This window comes from Amphiura filiformis, chromosome 1, assembly GCF_039555335.1.
Source record: "Amphiura filiformis chromosome 1, Afil_fr2py, whole genome shotgun sequence".
NCBI classification, from domain to species: domain Eukaryota; kingdom Metazoa; phylum Echinodermata; class Ophiuroidea; order Amphilepidida; family Amphiuridae; genus Amphiura; species Amphiura filiformis.
In genome coordinates this window covers 48,972,603-48,990,479 of record NC_092628.1, presented here as the reverse complement: position 1 = coordinate 48,990,479, position 17,877 = coordinate 48,972,603, and positions in this window count along the sequence as shown.

The window sequence follows — 17,877 nt, the reverse complement described above, 5'->3', positions numbered from 1 at the left end:
AAATATTGCAAATACTATTAACTATCCCTTGTTTAAGGTGACGAAGCCTTCGAATATGAAGGTGAAATAGGTATTCAAATAAGCGATGAGCAATGAGCATAATTTAGGCTACTTTAGGGAGTTACCTTTTTTGCTGAAGCAAAATAAAGGGAAGTAGGCCTACTCCGTGCCGGGAGGCAAGGGGAAGGGGAAAGGGAAACTCATCCGTCCTCTTGCACTATAATTGCCATGACCCGGTTTCATCAAAATTTAATCAATCAATCAATCAATCAATCAATCAATCAATCAATCAACCAATCAACCAATCAATCAACCAATCAACCAATCACTCGATCAATCAATCGATCGATCCATCCATCAATCGATCGATCCATCAATCGATCGATCGATCAATCAATCAATCGATCGATCAATCAATCAATCAATCAATACCCAAATAATCGGTAAAGTGGTCGACCAATCAATCAATCAATTAATCAATACCCCAAAGAATCGGTACATCAATCAATCAATACATCAATCAATCAATCAATACATCAATCTATCAATGTATCAATCAATATATATTTAATCGATCAAATCTTTGCGCGAAATTATTAAAAAATTAAATCAACTCGTGTCAATCCGGCATGTCACCTTAATGTGTCCATAGGTCAATAAGTACACATATCCAGCAATTGCATCAAAAGTCAACACAACGTTTTTGTTCATATTGTTTATGTTGGCAATGCGCTCAGTACACAATTTTACGAATAGTGGTGTACAAAATCGTGCTATATTGATATACTAAAATATATTGTTCAATTAATATTTATTTCAAATTGACCAAGAGGCCATGACGAAAACACAAAATTAAAGGGGTTGGCCTATAGTATAGACCTACATGTAAGGCATGACTTAAAGGAGTAGGCCTATTTCGTGATCCTAGCATCCTCTTTTTATGACATTTTTCAGTAGATATCCACGAAAAAAGCTTATTTCCAAAATTTCAGTTGTTTCCTTTTGTGCGTTTGCGAGTTATGCATGATTATGTGTATTACACTGCGCCATAGACAATGTGTTGTCATTTCGTTCTGGTCCCGGTTCTGGTGCACCAGAACGAAATTCAAATTTCACGATATCTTTGCTAAACGAATTAATCTGCAAGAAATATTTTGTACATAAACATTATGTAGCCAGAGGTTTCCAGTGATATAAAAATCTCAACTTTTTTGAGAATAGTGGGGGATGATGCTGTGGATCACGAAATGCCCTTTTAATATTGACAAAATATTGAAATACTGATTATATTGGCAATTATTATGTCCCGGACAAATTTAAAGAGGGTCGAGCATTTTTGGCAGGGCAAAGATCTGTGGGAAGTTAAAAGGAGCTGATTTCAAAATGGCCTGCCAATATTAAGATGCTCCACTAAATTCCCCCTACTCGGCCTACCATGTTCCCACTCACCATCACAAAACTTCGAGGTCAACTTTGAGAGCGAAAAATGAAACCCAGGTTTTATGCTTTTTCGGTCAAAAAGGGTCAAAATGTGCCCATTTGCGAGCTATAGCGAACCAAAAGGTTATGCTTAATCATACTTGGTCAAAAAATTCCATTTTGGGAAAAGGTATACCGTACTACGAGTTTTTTTAGTGTAGGCCTATTTTTGATAATCATCGGGTTGTGATTCGAAAATGTGTTTTTCAAAATTTAGAATGCAGTTCGCTTTGTAACTAAAAAAAGTCATCACAGGATCTTGTGATCACAAATCCCGACTTCTTGTGTTCCTTCCTTAGCCTCGCCAGTTTGAAATAAAGAAATAGTAGGCCCCGGGGTACTCAAGTTTGGTTTTGGTAGGGACGTGCCGCTGAGATTTTGGAAGTAGACCCATAAATATACCAATTTTTCAAGAAATTTGGACCCATTGATATACCAAAAGTCAAAATATTTGGCCGAATTTACCCAAAATTGTCTTAGTTTTTTACAAATTTTCCCAAAATTTTGGGAAAATTTTGGCTAGATTAAGGAAAAATTGGGCTGTTTTCCGAAAAAATTGACAAAATTTTGAAAAAAGGACCCATTCATATACCAAAATAGGCTTTGAAAAAGGGGTCATTGATATACCAGAAGGCTGAAAATGCTACCCATGTTTGCGGCACGTCCCCGTATGGTCATTTGTACTGAGTACCCCCCCCCCCGAGTAGGCCTAAAGATATAAAAATAAAGAATAGTTAAGACAACTCACGATCTCAAGAACTCATAAAATCTGTTCAATTTTCACGGCGTCAGTATTTTAATTGTAAGCCCATCCACTTCTGTTATCCTCTCGAGATCCTATTTTCGTGGCTTCTTGACTTAAGGGAAGGGGTATGAACGTTTGGACAGTATTTATTTTGGGACATTAGAGCACATCAGACATATCGAATTGCATTCTGAATACGAAGAATGTCCTTCTGATATCAAATAATTTTGATTTTTGAAATTCGCAATTTAATACATATTTTATGGCAAATCATTAAAATTGATATTTTTGATATTTAACAGTACTCGAAGTAAACTTTATAAATCTGATGATTTATACTTAAAGTGTATGTAGGTGGGATGAAAAGCCGACGATCAATTGAAAATTTTGACCTTTCGTATTGAATATATGGATTTTTTTTCCAAAAAAACAAAAAAAAAAGGTCTTTTTGGGAAAAAATCCATATCTTCAATATGAAAGGTCAACATTTTCAATTGACCGTCGGCTTTTCCTCCCTGCTACATACACTTTAAGAATATATCGTTAGATTTATATAATTTACTTCGAGGACTGTTATATATCAAAAAATTTTATAATTTGTCATATCTCTCTAAATGTAAAAGAGTGAAAAACTCACTCCCCAAAAGAGTGATTCACGTATAAAACCACTCAAAAATGAGTGAAATGTGTTTTTTAAACTTCACAACCACTCAAAAAAGAGTGAAAACCACTCTAAAAGAGTGAATTTCAACTCGTTCAAAGAGTTCAATGACGGACAACACATTTTTAGAGTTGTCCTTCATTTAACTCCTTGAAGGAGTTAAAATTCACTCTTCAAGAGTGGTCTTCACTCTTTTTTGAGTGGTTCTAAAGTTAAAACACACATTTCACTCCTTTTTGAGTGGTCTTATAAGTGAATCACTCTTTTTGGGAGTGAGTTTTTCACTCTTTTACATTTAGAGAGATAAAATTGTATTATATTGTGATTTTCAAAAATGAAAATTATTTGATATCAGAAAGACATGCTTCGTATTCAGAATGCAATTCGATAGGTCTGAGGTGCTCTCATGTCCCACAAAAAATACTGTCGAAACGCAATAAACGCTCATTCTAGATCCCTTAAAGTCAGGAAGTCACGAACTCGTGCAGGAGATAGAGATCCAGTTTTCTGAGTTCGTGAGTTCCTGACTAAGCGCCATCATTTGATATGCATTAGGCTCTTTCAGCTGGTAGGCGACGCCGACTTATCATATAGGGGAGACCGGGGATGGACGTTACAAAATTTACATTTTGCCCCATATAATTCCAATGAAAGAACTCACACACTCCATCTTGGGTCTGTGGTTAGCCCATTATGTTTACTAAAATTTGGGGCATACAAAACATGAAAACATCAAACAACTATATAATTAACTACTAATTAACTAATGAAGGTAATTTTTTGTAACAACTTACCCCGCATACCGGGTAAGTTGTTACACCATGTGGGGTAAGTTGTTACAATGTTACAAAATTTTATGGTCCTTTTATAGGCCTTTAGAAGCATTTAGATCATTTTTATTCCATAATAAGTTCATTTATATTAAACTATGATGCTCTTATATTATGGTCAGCCGCTGCAACTCGCAGAGAATCACCATATTCCAACACACGTTGGGCAGCAGCCTTCCATTACATTAAGAAGTGTTTTCCCACTCTCTGTCTTCCTTTTCCAGGTTCTTGGCATCATTAATAGCAGAACAATTACAGCTCTAGGTAAAGCAAAATGAAATATTTAAACCTGAAAATTGAAACAAAATTTAGTTCAACACATGTAAAATGTAACTGGGGTAGGTTGTTACATGGGGTAGGTTGTTACAGTGTAACAACTATCCCCATAGGGAGTTTTACACACATAAGCCATTATAACACAACCCTGAGGCAGAATTACAGGTCATGACTCGGTGATATATTAGTGACCTACACATACTATATTTACCATAACAAGCTAGCATTATGCACCTCCAGTTGTTAGAGCTATTACAACATTACAGTTTTGTCAAAAAGTTACTAGGAAGGACGAAAAAAGTTTTTTTGACGTAACTTTTTAGTAGAACAATGGAGAAAACTCGCGATTGGCAGTATACCCCAGTGATGTGTAGGCAACATATGGATGTCAGTTAGCCTGCCTTCTCTTATTCCAGCTTGGCACATTGAGAGGTGTAACAACTTCCCCGTGTAACTTCCATCCCCGGTCTCCCCTACTCGGATACCAGGTCAGTGGGTCTTGCAACCATAGTGGCATCAGAAGTTTGGTCGTAAAATTAGCAAAAAGACACAAAATAGACACATTTACCGATGGTTTTTTTTTCATTACGTCAACAGATATGCCATTCAGTGTTTATAGCAAGGCGAATGTGAAACGAATTATCAAATTTTTGACCAAAATGTAGGTTTTAAAAGTGACCTCAAGTGTTCTTTACAACATTTTTCAAATTATATGTCATTAAGGGGGTACTACACCCATGTGGTAAATTTGTGACTATTTTTGCATTTTTCTCAAAAAATAATTACACACTGGTAACAAAAGTTATGTATATTATTGGGGCAAGGAATCCAATTACTACACTGAAATTTCAGTGACTCAAGACAAGCGGTTCAGTATATGAGAGGAAACGAGGTACATCCTAGCTGTACCTTATTTCTGGTCATAAATAACAAACCGCTTGTCTTGGGTCACTGAAATTCCAGTGTAGTAATTGGATTCCTTGCCCCTATAATATACATAACTTTTGTTACCACTGTGTTATTAGTTTTTGAGAAAAATGCAAAAATAGACACAAATTTATGGAGAGGTGTAGTACCCCTTAAATGAAAGAGCACACTAATATAGTCCATATATGAGCTTCAATTCAATGAGCAATGGCCAATTCTCTTCAAATTGCAAATCTTCGTGCAAAAAGTTACTGTCAATCATACGGTTTGCTACAATTTCGCTTACAATTTGATTTTAATAAATGTAGTTACAAAATCAGGATCACCAAATTATTTTATATGCAGCTATGAGCGACGTTTTTCCACGCGAGTCATTTGGTGAAATGATGGAAATGATGCTCCAAAAGTCAAAATTGTATAGGCATAGGTCCAAAAGTAGGCCTATCAACCAATTTACATCAGCTTACCATCACCTTGCTCGAAATTGGTTAACTTTCTGCAACACTGCATGTGAAAAGTATACCGTAGGTCATAAACCAAGCGAATTTTAAATTAAATTTTAGAAAAGGTAAGCCTAAAAGTACCAGCCAGTCAACACCAACTTATCACGTGTCTCTGAACTTTGAAATTACATCATGAATTAGAACATTATTTTACATATCGTAACTGATAGTGTTATGATCTCCTTATACTTTTTTTTATAGGTGATTATATGCAATTTAACTTAGTAAGTTTGTTATTTTTTGCATCAAACATTTATTTCAAGAACCACTGTCCCACCTACCCCAAGTGGATTTGTTGTGGGGTAATGGGACACCATACTAAATAATTGGCTCATTTACAACCAATTTGCATAATTTCATCATGATTTTCTGCTATCAGGCTTGTTGTAAAAACTTTCTTTTATGGTAAATAAAATATATTATCTCTCAATTTGTCCATAATGATTTTCAAATATTTGGCAATCATCCTTAAAAGTATAATTCCTCGAAGATGGCAGTTTTGGCACCACAATCAAGGTAGTGTTGATCTCAAGCATCATACGCGGCTCAAATACCAAAATTATAAACTCCAATATTGAACTATGAAATTATAACATTAACATACATATATTTGCAATGGAGTAAGGGACCGTTCACAAACACTTGTAAGGGGGGGGGCTGATGCAAAAAAATTTCATCGCGAAAATTTTTCGGGGCCCCCCTTTACAGACCTCAAAAATTTCAGGGCCCCCTTTTTGACATGAAAATTATAGGTCAACCCCATAGAAAAGCATATAAACTCAATTTTTCCAGGAAAATTTGTGGTCATTTTTTTCAGGGGCCCCCCTAAAGAGGGTCAAACATTTTCAGGGCCCCCCTTTTTGCATCAGGCCCCCCCTTACAAGTGTTTGTGTTTGTAAGTGGGACATTCGGTATCGTATTGGCAGCCTATAGTGCTGCAATGAAGAATAGTATACAATGTAATCATGGTAATAAAGTGTCCCACTGACTTACCCCATCATAAAAGCAGAATTTTGAAAAATATTGAAGGCGTCCTCATCAGCCCTACACCCAGACAAACGTGGTATGTCTATGGCCCTACATCAGCCCTGGTTATGCCCAGGCGGTGATGGAAGCGATATCGCCAATTTTGAGGTCGACATTGGATTAACACATAGGCCTAATCATGAAATCTTCACAAACAATTCTTAATTTGTCGTGTCAAAGCAAAATTATCTTACTCTAAAACCGTCGGGGTACGACAAATGTACCACACTGCATAAGTATGTTAATTTTCCATTTGTAATTGCTAAGGGGTGGTGCAATAATTATGTGTACCCCGGGGAATTATCGGGGGGCAAAGATTTTTGGCAGGCCAAAAGGGGGGGGGTGGCAAGCATTTTTTGGCAGAAAGGGGGGAACGAGCGATTTTGGCAGGTCGAAGGGGGGGCAAGCAATTTTGGCACAGATATTTTGGGCACCGTTTCTATATTACGCCCTTATTAGGAACACGTTCAAATGTGCAAAATTTCCTGCTCGCTGCGCTCGCAATAATATGCCTATAATAAGACAATTTGAGGTTTTAAATTCGGGTTACCCAAAATCTTGCATGTGTAAGGGGGGGGGCAAACCCTTTTTGGCACGCCAAAAAGGGGGGCAAAAGATTTTTGGCACGGCCAAAGGGGGGGCAAGCGATTTTGGCAGACCATTTTGAGAATTCACCACCCCGGGGTACACATGATTATTGCACCACAATTGCTATCTGCAAAAGGCACTTAACAGAATCAGTATTAACAGTTAATTTTACCAACTAGCCTATTGTAAAACATAGCCTACTATACGTAGGCCCTATTAGTTAAATCCCTGGATAAGGTGTTAATGATAGGACTATATTCTTCATGAACTAGGCCTATGCAAATATAATATCTGACCCCTAACCCTAAACCTAACCCTATAACCATAATCCTAACCCTAACATATTTGCATACTATTGGCATAGGACTCACATGTTCCTTCATAATAAGGACTAACCTTGAAACTTACGAAACGCTTTACGCAGAACTCTAGTCAGTCGTTGACTATTGTTAAACAAGACCCACTCGGTCAATTAGGCGCTTGAAACCAGGTGGTGGTCGCATTGCATTCTCTAAATTCAGTAAATTTTCATCGTCAACCGTGTAATTCAATGGGATTATTTTAAAATTTTAAAACGCCTGAAATATCACAAACAAATAGGCCTATGTTGATAAATAATATAAATACAATCGATAATATATCGATAATGAACCCCACAAAACTAACCAAGTAAATGGAAAATGCCATACGGCCGGGCGGTTTCACAAGTTGCCGGCTCGATCATGTCAAAAATCGCTTGACCCCCATTTCGACCTGCCAAAAAATGCTTGCCCCCCTTTGGCCTGCCAAAAATCTTTGCCCCCCCCTATAATTCACCCCCGGGGTAGGGTAACTTGGGGCAAATTGGGACACAGGGTAATTTGGGACAGTGATTTCAGAAATACTTTTATACCTTAAAATGGTCACATTTTGCCAATTTTTGCAACAAAAGAACTTTGACAATAATGTCTATTTATATTTCCAACCATTTAAAAGTACCATTCTTCATTAAACAGGAACTTCTGAGGGCCGTAAGCTTAACTCATCAAAATAAGTATTCCATTTTTTGTCATGTCTAAGCAGAGGTCACGACTTGAGGCTAAATATCTGAATCGATGGCCCGAATTAGTGTTTCTCAAATTAAAAATAACTTCTAAGCGCGGCCACCTTTTTCAATTAAATAAGACAAAAATTGTTACTCTTTTCTTCGAAAATTATAAGAAAAGATTTCTTTTAGAAATGTGCCAAATTGGGGTAAAATGGGACGCCATTGATTTACTGTGTGCTAACTCGCACTGTCCCATTTTGCCCCAACAAAAGAAATCCCTTAGTAAATCAATGGCGTCCCATTTTACCCCAGCTATCCCATTTTACCCCAGCCTCTTTACAGCAACAATTTCGCAGTGGGGTAAAATGGGACGCCTTAAAGACTCCTTAATAAAATAATGAAGCCGGAGGCCGACGGGCACCATTTTTTGTGAAACGTTAGTCTGTACATTTTGTTTTATAGTGGTCACTTGTCACAAGTTGTCAGGTATTAGTATTATAGCCGAGTAAAATCTGGTGGGGCAAAATGGGACATTAGGTGGACCAATTTGCCCCACTTCCCCCTACACATAATTATTGCACCACCCCTTATAATTATTAGAAATGAAGTACTGGTTGGACATTTTGGCAGCCGCAAAGGGAAAAAGGTGAAATCAAAACGGATATTCTGACAAAACTATAATAGGGCCTATAGGCCTAGACCCATACGATGTGCTTTACAGAGGTGGGAAATATATTTCTGTAGCAAACTATAGGCCTATTTATTTTGAACCGCAAAAAAAAAATTAATTCCGAAAAAGGCTCGCGGGCGAAGTTGAGGCCTGAGCTGTAAAAATCAAAAATCTTCCACTGAAAGACACAATTTCATGCCCAATTTTAACACCAGGATCTTTTTAGAGGTATGAATTTCATAGCAAAAAGGCGTATCTCTGAATTGTGCTGATTTCAACATGTAGGCCTATCGATTGTTTAGCGCGACTATCATCGACTATGCATAACAACAGATAGGCCTAGTCAGTATAACGTTCTGAGTGTTTATTGAATGAATGAATGAGTAAAATTATGTAAACACACGTGTTTGAATACAGCCATGTGTACGAGAATCCATACAGCTTCGCTGTCACCCGGTCACTTCCACACCCGAACATTCTCACATCCAAATATTTTCACCCCCATTCAACATGTAGGCCTACTGTTCATTTACACACCCGCGCATTTACATACCGGCGCGGTGGAAGCCTATTATAGGCCTACCCACTCTCCTCGCCTCCAGTCAAAACACATTTACGGCGTTCTCAGGAGGATACTAACCAAGTACATACATTATCATGTTACATGTTTTGATGATGAATCCAAGTGTGTGAAAATATTGGATCCAATGAACATAATAATGATAAAATTGATGCTTTACGCCAAATATTTATTGGTCTCACTATGAGTTTTAAAATTTTAAAACTCATAGCTCGACCAATAAATATGGGCTCAATCGATCCAATTTTATATCATAAGACGCCTGCAGCCTGCAGGATTATTACCGGCCACAACGCATCATAGAGAAACGAACGATAAATGAAAGAGACTCGAACCCAGATATAGATTTTTAATGTTGATTAAGCCACGGAAGTTTCCCACAGACATATCAAGGAGCCCGTTCCAAGCATAACCTGATGTAGTTGTAGTGAAAAGTGATTTATGTTCCATTTTGGAATATGACAAAGAGAATTCAAAATTTGTCTTCTAGTACCCTACCATGAGTATGAAGAGATTACAAACGAAAGTTGAGAAATATGACAGTGCATTATGGGCATAATCAAAAGTTATATCTCCCATCTTGTTTGTAGTTTATCCCAGTTAAATTCCCATTCAGTGATCCCAGCACAAGTGTAAAAAAAATTAAGATTGTTTATAAATTGAGGATACGTCATTCAAATTGATTTTTTGAAATGAAAAATTTGGCAAAAAATGAAGAAAACAGCAGTATTGACGAAGTTGAAGCCCATTCAAATACATGTAGCTAATTTATTCTGTTAGTAAATTATTACAGATTCATGTAAAATGTCTTACATAGCTTTCGGCTGAACCACTAGCAGGCTATGACTGTTAGACATCAATAACAATGACAAAATCTGAATTTTGATGATTTTTACGATTGTCCAGACGACCAAATCACTGAATGGGCCTTTAATCACCCACATGGCAAGGCTGTCATTTCAATTATTATACCGTTCCTGTTGGTTTATTGCATGCATATAAAATGCATTGGCGTGAAAATGTTTGGATGCGAAAATGCGCGGGTGTGGAAGTGAAAGGGTGCGAAGTGTTCTGTGCTGAACAAATCATGCAAAACACCGGCAAGTTCGGCAACCTGCAAACCGCTGTGTCATGGGAACATGTGTATGTGCATACCATAGAAGAGGTGCATACTATACTCAGAGTCTGCTCAGAGGTGATAATCGAAATGAGAAACATTCAGTGATTTTACATTGTGTTTACTTTATATGAAAATAGATAGGCCTACATATGCTGCTCATTTGCTCGGATTTAGAGGATTCAAAACAGCGAACCACTGACAACAAGCAGTACTCTCGATCTCGGATGACATCCACCTGCATCTTCAGTTGAACTTAACGTGCGTTCATCAGTAAAAGTAAGTGCATGCATGGGTGTGTGGGAATCATTTGGAAGAGGTTTTACAGATTTTGAGCTAAAATGTATAAAGTAGGCCTGTACATGATGTATGATGCGGGATTTGATGCATATCGCACACATACAAACCGTTCAAACCCAAGGGAACGTCCATTATATATGAGCCTTATAATGGAAGTCACCACTTGACTTTGATTATACCGTGGTATCAAGAGCCACAAGTACTTGAGTACCATCACCCACGGTCAGCTGACATTATTTTAGCACATTTAAAAATAAATAAAAATACATTTATTATAAATGAAAATGAATCATGATATTATGATTTAAAAAAAATACAGGAATTATTTAGTACTAGAGATTTATCATGTAAAATAATAAACAAAGTCGTCATTTTAATAAATCATGACAAACTTATAAAATTAAAATCATGCTACTATGCTAGCCTACAGTGCCATCTAAATAAATTTAAATTAATTCATGAATGATAAATAAATGAAAGTTACCTGAAGAAATTAACAAAAATAAGAACATAAACAAATAATATTAATAATGATATTAAATAATAAATAGTAATAATAATAAAATAATGATTGATATTTATAATAATAATTTAATAATATTAAATATAATATTTAAAAATAATATTGATTACAAAAAAAACATGAAAAAAAACCCATTCATCCCATTCATTTATATCGTGTTATTTTAAATAATATTATCAAACTTATTTCTCCACTGAAAATTATAAAATAACTGTAAACAATTATAACTAAATAATATAAATATTAATTGAGTGACAGCCAACCGATCAAAACCCATCATAAACATCCAGGCATCCATTGCCAAGACGGCATAAGAGGATTAGGTAAATAATAACAAAGAACTAGTATTATAATAATAAAGGACGTTCCCTTGGGTTTGAACGGTTTGTATATATCGCATATGAGCACTTCTGTGGGCCCGGCCTTGGAACTGGTCATTTTTGGCTATCATCGAACTTTCTTCTCCCGTTAATTCTTCTATGCCTGCGCCTATATGCTGTCTATCGCATAATGAAGCTACAAACTAAAAAAATCCCTTAAAAAGGGATGAGCAGCGACAAAGTTCATCATTTGGCTATATGGGGAACAAATTTAGAGTAATCTTTGTTGCACGAAAGCACTGAAGTGTGAAGTTTTGTGTGATATCATCATTGTAGTAATAGTACCCTCAGCTCGCACACCCCACTCCGCATCCACACACGTACACCCCAAAGGCGTGGACCGTTGACACATTCAGACAAACATTGACTTACACATACTAATAGAGGCCGTCAGCGTGACGTCATATGCCGCCATCTTGTGGGTACACGTTGCGATGGTGGTTCGATCTCCATGCGTGAACAGCAAAATCCCCGCGTTGTTGCGTGATAACAGCTGCGTGGCAAGCTGCGCCCTACGCGTAGTGTCCGACGCATTAACACACAGAACATTAAATTTGTACCCACAAGATGGCGAAAGGCTGACAGCCTCTATAATAGGCCTATTCTTTTCACAACACATGAACAGTAAGAAAAATAAAGCTTTAGAGGTTTTACATATTTAGAATTCTGTTTTGTGCAAAATGTATAAATGTGATATACCGTAATAATTAATACATCGTATGTTGAAAAATTCCAACTTGAAGTAATGTCCAATCCAATTTTATTGGGCCCCATGAGCCAAGGTTGCCTATGTTTTATTCGTGTGATTTGCTTCACAGCGACGCCCTCAATTTTACTCGGATTTCTACTTTTTGCATAATTATAATGCCCAGTGCAGTGGTATTTCGTAAAAGACTAAGCCTGAAGTGCTTTAATAACAGTAAAATTTAACTTTTTGTATTAAAACCGGTTTTATTCAGAGTTCAACGAGCGAGTGCTTGCTAATAACATGTACCGTGGATGTCAGCTTCTATTGTACACACGTTGAGCGCGATGCTCCGTGCAGTTACATGTAATACGATCGGCGAGCGTAGTACAATATCACGCATTGTAGGCGTTGGAATGAAATCGTAATTTTCTTCGTTATACCTCATTTGTTTGGCTCGAAATTAAAAGGGGATAATGTGATCAGTGAAAACAAACATTTAAATAAGATCTATTCTTTGCTTTAAGTTTATCGATATTATCACATGTTTAAATGACCAGTACAAGTGAACTGTATGCATTTATATTCCGGATTTATATGTGTTTTTAAAACAATCTTTGCTCTTTTTTATGGTATAAATACATCAGGATCAAATGTCAATATTTCGAACGACAGTACAAGCTATAAACTATAATTTATTTGGATACAAAGGATTTCATGATTTTTTCTGGTAGGCCTATATAGTCCCCGGGCCTAGTCAAACCGTAGTCATAACAGACATGGTAATACAACTACTGTATACGCTGAAATTTTCGTTGTGGTTTTATTTTCGCGAATTTCGCGGATTAATATGTGCCCATGAAAATAATAACCTGGGAATATGTTAAAATGAAGAAATTTCTTATGTATTTTAATATATAAGTTGCCAACAACCGCGAATTTAACACTTCGTGAAATTGTCAGTGATACTTGAAACCGCAAAAATATTGCCGTATAAAGTATACAATGCTACATGTACATTTTTGGAGTGCCTTGTGTGTTTCCTTTAAATACCTAATATTGTATGACTCCTGATTCATGAGAAAAAACTGTGTGCAAGGGCTAACAGTTCAACTCTTTGTTGGAAATGTTTTTTCTGTCATGACATTTTCATGGTTATTTCACAAATTGAACAGGTAGTTAGGGAGTGTTCAGAAATACCTTGGTAGGGGGCTGGAAAATATGTAGGGGGTCATAAGTTTTGGGTGTGTGAACAGGGGGGGTAAAAATATTTGGCACATAGAAGGGGGGTGTAAAAATGTTTCGCGCGCTGCGTGCGCAAATGTTCTGGTGAAACCAGAACAAACAAACGTACATCACATGGCAGTTAAGGGTATTTGATCATTTGATAAATCGTTCAATACTTCACTGTCAGAGATACGTAGTGTTAAAATTGTCTTATTTAAATAACTTAATTTTGAGCTATGTGTCTTCTGGTCTGCTCTTTAAAAATCACTAAAAAGCTGCAATATCTTTGTTCTTCGTTCACATTTTACAATGTGTCATATCTAAAAGTACAGATTATTACCACTGTATTTTGACCATTAGGGACCGTTCACAAACACTTGTAAGGGGGGGCTGATGCAAAAGGGGGGCCCTGAAAATTTTGACCCTCCTAAGGGGGGGCCCTGAAAAAAAATGGCCACAAATTTTTCTGGGAAAATTGAGTTTATATGCTTTTCTATGGGGTTGACCGATAATTTTCATGTCAAAAAGGGGGGCCCTGAAATTTTCGAGGTCTGTAAAGGGGGGGGGGCATTTTCGCGATTTTTTTTGCATCAGGCCCCCCCCCCTTACAAGTGTTTGTGAACGGTCCCCTATGTTACTTATACTCTGATTCCCCCTTATTTTTTCTCATGGGGGGTCATCCCCTAAAAATCCTAATAGAAGAAAAATGAATCAATAATTGCCCTGTGAAGCTTCATATTTAGCACGAAAAGCAAGTATTTCTGACCACTCCCTTACCACAGTGGGTATAGATATATATGCCAAGTTAAAAATCATTCTTGTGTGAAGGTCATGTGTATGTGAGACCTGTGATCTTTTAGTGGAATTGTTGGGGGGGGGGGAATATCCGCCAAAATATAATCGTTTTTCAATTTAAAATATCATATTGGGAAAAATAATGATTAGTGATGATGCCTAGTAGATTACTGTGTTCATTCTTTTAACCGCCTACAAAAATGTAATCTAAGCGGCCACCCAGCGACTTTACAACAAGTAAAATGTGATGTGTCGAAAGATAAAAAAAGATTGAAGTGATGTGAAATGTTGTCCCATTTAATATTTTCTTATACAATTTCAATACCCGGTCTTACTGCAGATCATATGCATTCAGTTTCAAATCATGTATTTTGAAGGAGGCTGGCTACCCGAGCCAGATACGCAGGATTTTATTTGGGGGGTGCTGATTTTGAAAAAAGTGGACTTTTTCCAAGGGGTGGGGGGTGATGTTGTGAAAAGTAGACTCTTTTCCCAAAATTTGGACCTTTTTTGTCCAAAAAAGTGTATAAAACTGATTTTTTTTTCGCTCGCTGCGCTAAAATTTTGGAACTTTTTGTATATGTTTCCAATTTTTTTTTTTTTTTGGTGGGGGTGCATCGTACCCCCTGCGTACGGGTCTGCGCCGAGGAACAAACATGTAGAGTATGTATTTTGGCAAGGATTTTTTTGGAAGCCCGAGAGGTGGGAGCAATTTTGGCAGGCCAAAAGGGGAGCAATTTTTGGCATGTTGTTTGACTCAATTATTGCACAATCACCTAACCGGTAGGCTAATGAAAGTCGATTCTCTATTTCCCGAATCCGGTTTCGGAAAATTGTCGATAATACAATGTATTTAAGCTATTATTTCCAAACATTTCATTATTTAGTAGTTTTGTCAAGTTTCAGACTTTTTGAATAGAGAAACAAAACTATTGCTCATCAAAAAAACGTCGGCTCGGGTATGCACTCTCCTGACTGACTTCATGACATCGTTCGTGGCATGGTGTTGCACTTCTGCTATATATCCTGTACCACGTAATGCTGGTTGGGACACTACATGTACATGCTAAAATTCTAATGAAAAAGTAACCTACATGTACTCGATCTTAGAAAAAAATGTAACGAGAAATTATTGACTTTCATTAAGCAGGTCAGTAATGTACCGTACCAGCAACAGCATGCAAGTCATGCATAAAAACAAAAGAAACTGGGTTGCGTTGGTGGATAGTCCAGCCTGGTGAGTAAGACTGGTAAAATGCATGACATGGCAATATTTTATCTTATAAGACATTAATTTTGTATGCATGTACATGTACACTGCATTCAATATAAATGATTAAAATGCTGAAAATTGCAAGTCATATTATTGTGTGGTCATAGATCTGCATTAGGTCATTCTGCATCACAACCCAGCTGAAGACTGAAGGTTTTCAGTCGCAAAATTGATTCGTCCGCCAAAAATAGGTATGCCTGGTTGACCAGATTTAAATAAAATCTTTATTTCAATATACCCAGATCTCATAGTGGCTACACTATTTCATAGTGGCTGGATAGCTCTGGAGATTCATTGAATGATTAGATCTAGCATGATTCATGGTCACACACTTGAGGAAGTTGATTCTGCCAAGCATCTGGGCGTCCACATTGACTCCAAACTCAACACCCACATCGACAGCATCATTAAGAAAGCTAACTCCACCTGTGCATTTCTCAGTCGTTATTTCAGTCACTGCACACGTAAGATCAAAGAAGCACCACTTATGTCAGGCCTATAGTTGAATATGCAGCACCTGTCTGGGATCCCTGTACCCAAAAGAACATAAAGAGACTTGATCAAGTCCAGCGCAGGTGTGCTCGCTATGTCACCAGTGATTATGACAGGAGGAACAGTGTGTCTGCCATTTTACCAAACCTCCAGTGGCAAAATCTCTACAATCCAGACGGCAACAGAGCCGTCTACTGATGATGTATCGTATCAGATATCCAGTGGAACCAGTACCTTACCCAATATGCGACAAATACCAGAGGCCACGATTCCAGATTCCAGCTTCATCAGCAACACTCAGGTGGTCTACCTGCACTTTTTCTCCCAGAGAACAGCCAAGGACGGGAACCTTCTTCAGACTGATCCAGCCATCTCACCGTCCCTCAATGCTTTTAAGTCTGCATTGGGGGCTCCGCAGCACTAATATTCCTCCACCAAAAGCTGCTTTTTATCGCACATTGCATTGTATTTTGCACTGCTGTTTTTGTAGTTGCGTTCCTGATCCTTTGTACATGCGCAACTTGTGTACCTGTCATCATTACACTTACTGAGGAAGAAGAAGAAGAACTTCTGGTTGATTTATGAATCATTTTTGATACATTAAAATAGTAGCATATGTACCATACTCATATTTTCTAAATTTCCTATTGTTATTATTTCACAGATTTGAAAGAACTACACAGCGCAGAGGTACCCCAATGAAGACAATGGATCCTCAGAAGATTTTGACAGGGCCCTGCACATACTAATCACTGACTCCCTGTGACCTGTCAACTTGCACCAAAGAGTAAGGAACATATACCCAAAGATTATCCGCTCAGAATTGTACCATAATGTAACACATGGCAAACCCACCATCTGGGTTTCTCACTCATGGAGGGCAGTTAAAGGAAGGTGACCTGATAATATTTGGAAAATCGAATTCTTTAAAACTTACCTATAACATAAAATGTCGTCCCTTTCAAACATTCATGCATAAGAAATGTGTAAATGTTCCTTGCAAATGTGACTAATTCCTTATGGAATTACTGACATTTTATACAGCGTGATTTTGGTAGTCTACAGTGTTTTTATTAATTAATGATAATCATCATGATCATGTAATAAATTGATATCAAATGAGAGATCCTATTTTTCTCATTAACATATTGAAATTAGGAGTTCCAAATCGGTGAATTTCCGGAGATATGATCAAAAAACTGTTGAATTAGTCTAAAATATGGTTTTTTGATGATTTCTCCGGAAATATACCAATTTGGAACGCCTAATTTCAGCATGTTATAATGAGAAAAATATGAGCTTTCACCTGATACCAAAATCAGCATTTTGATGGGGTAAAGTGAGGGGATGAGGTTTTCAATCAGGTTACCCACCTTTAATGTATTGCTTGCATTTGTCGGCATGGACCCGAACTTAAAGGATAATTTGCATCTTTAAGGTTTGCTCAATGCGCATGCAGTGATAAGCATATATTTTTGACATGATGTGCCACACACAGAACGCAAACAACCATGCACATTGACTTGAAGTTTGCTGGGTACATGTACATACAATGTAGCTAAATAATCCAGATTCCAGAGGTATAATACGTTGCCTCCATGAGTGACGCAAATATGGCAGAGTTGGTACTCTTTTGGTTCTATCTCATTGACGGTTATTAAAATTATGTTGCTTTGATTAACTTTTTTATCGGCAAAATTTCTGGAGCTTTAAAACCAAAAGTTATAATTGAAAAAAGAAAAATGAACCAACTACAGAAAATAATTTCGGCTG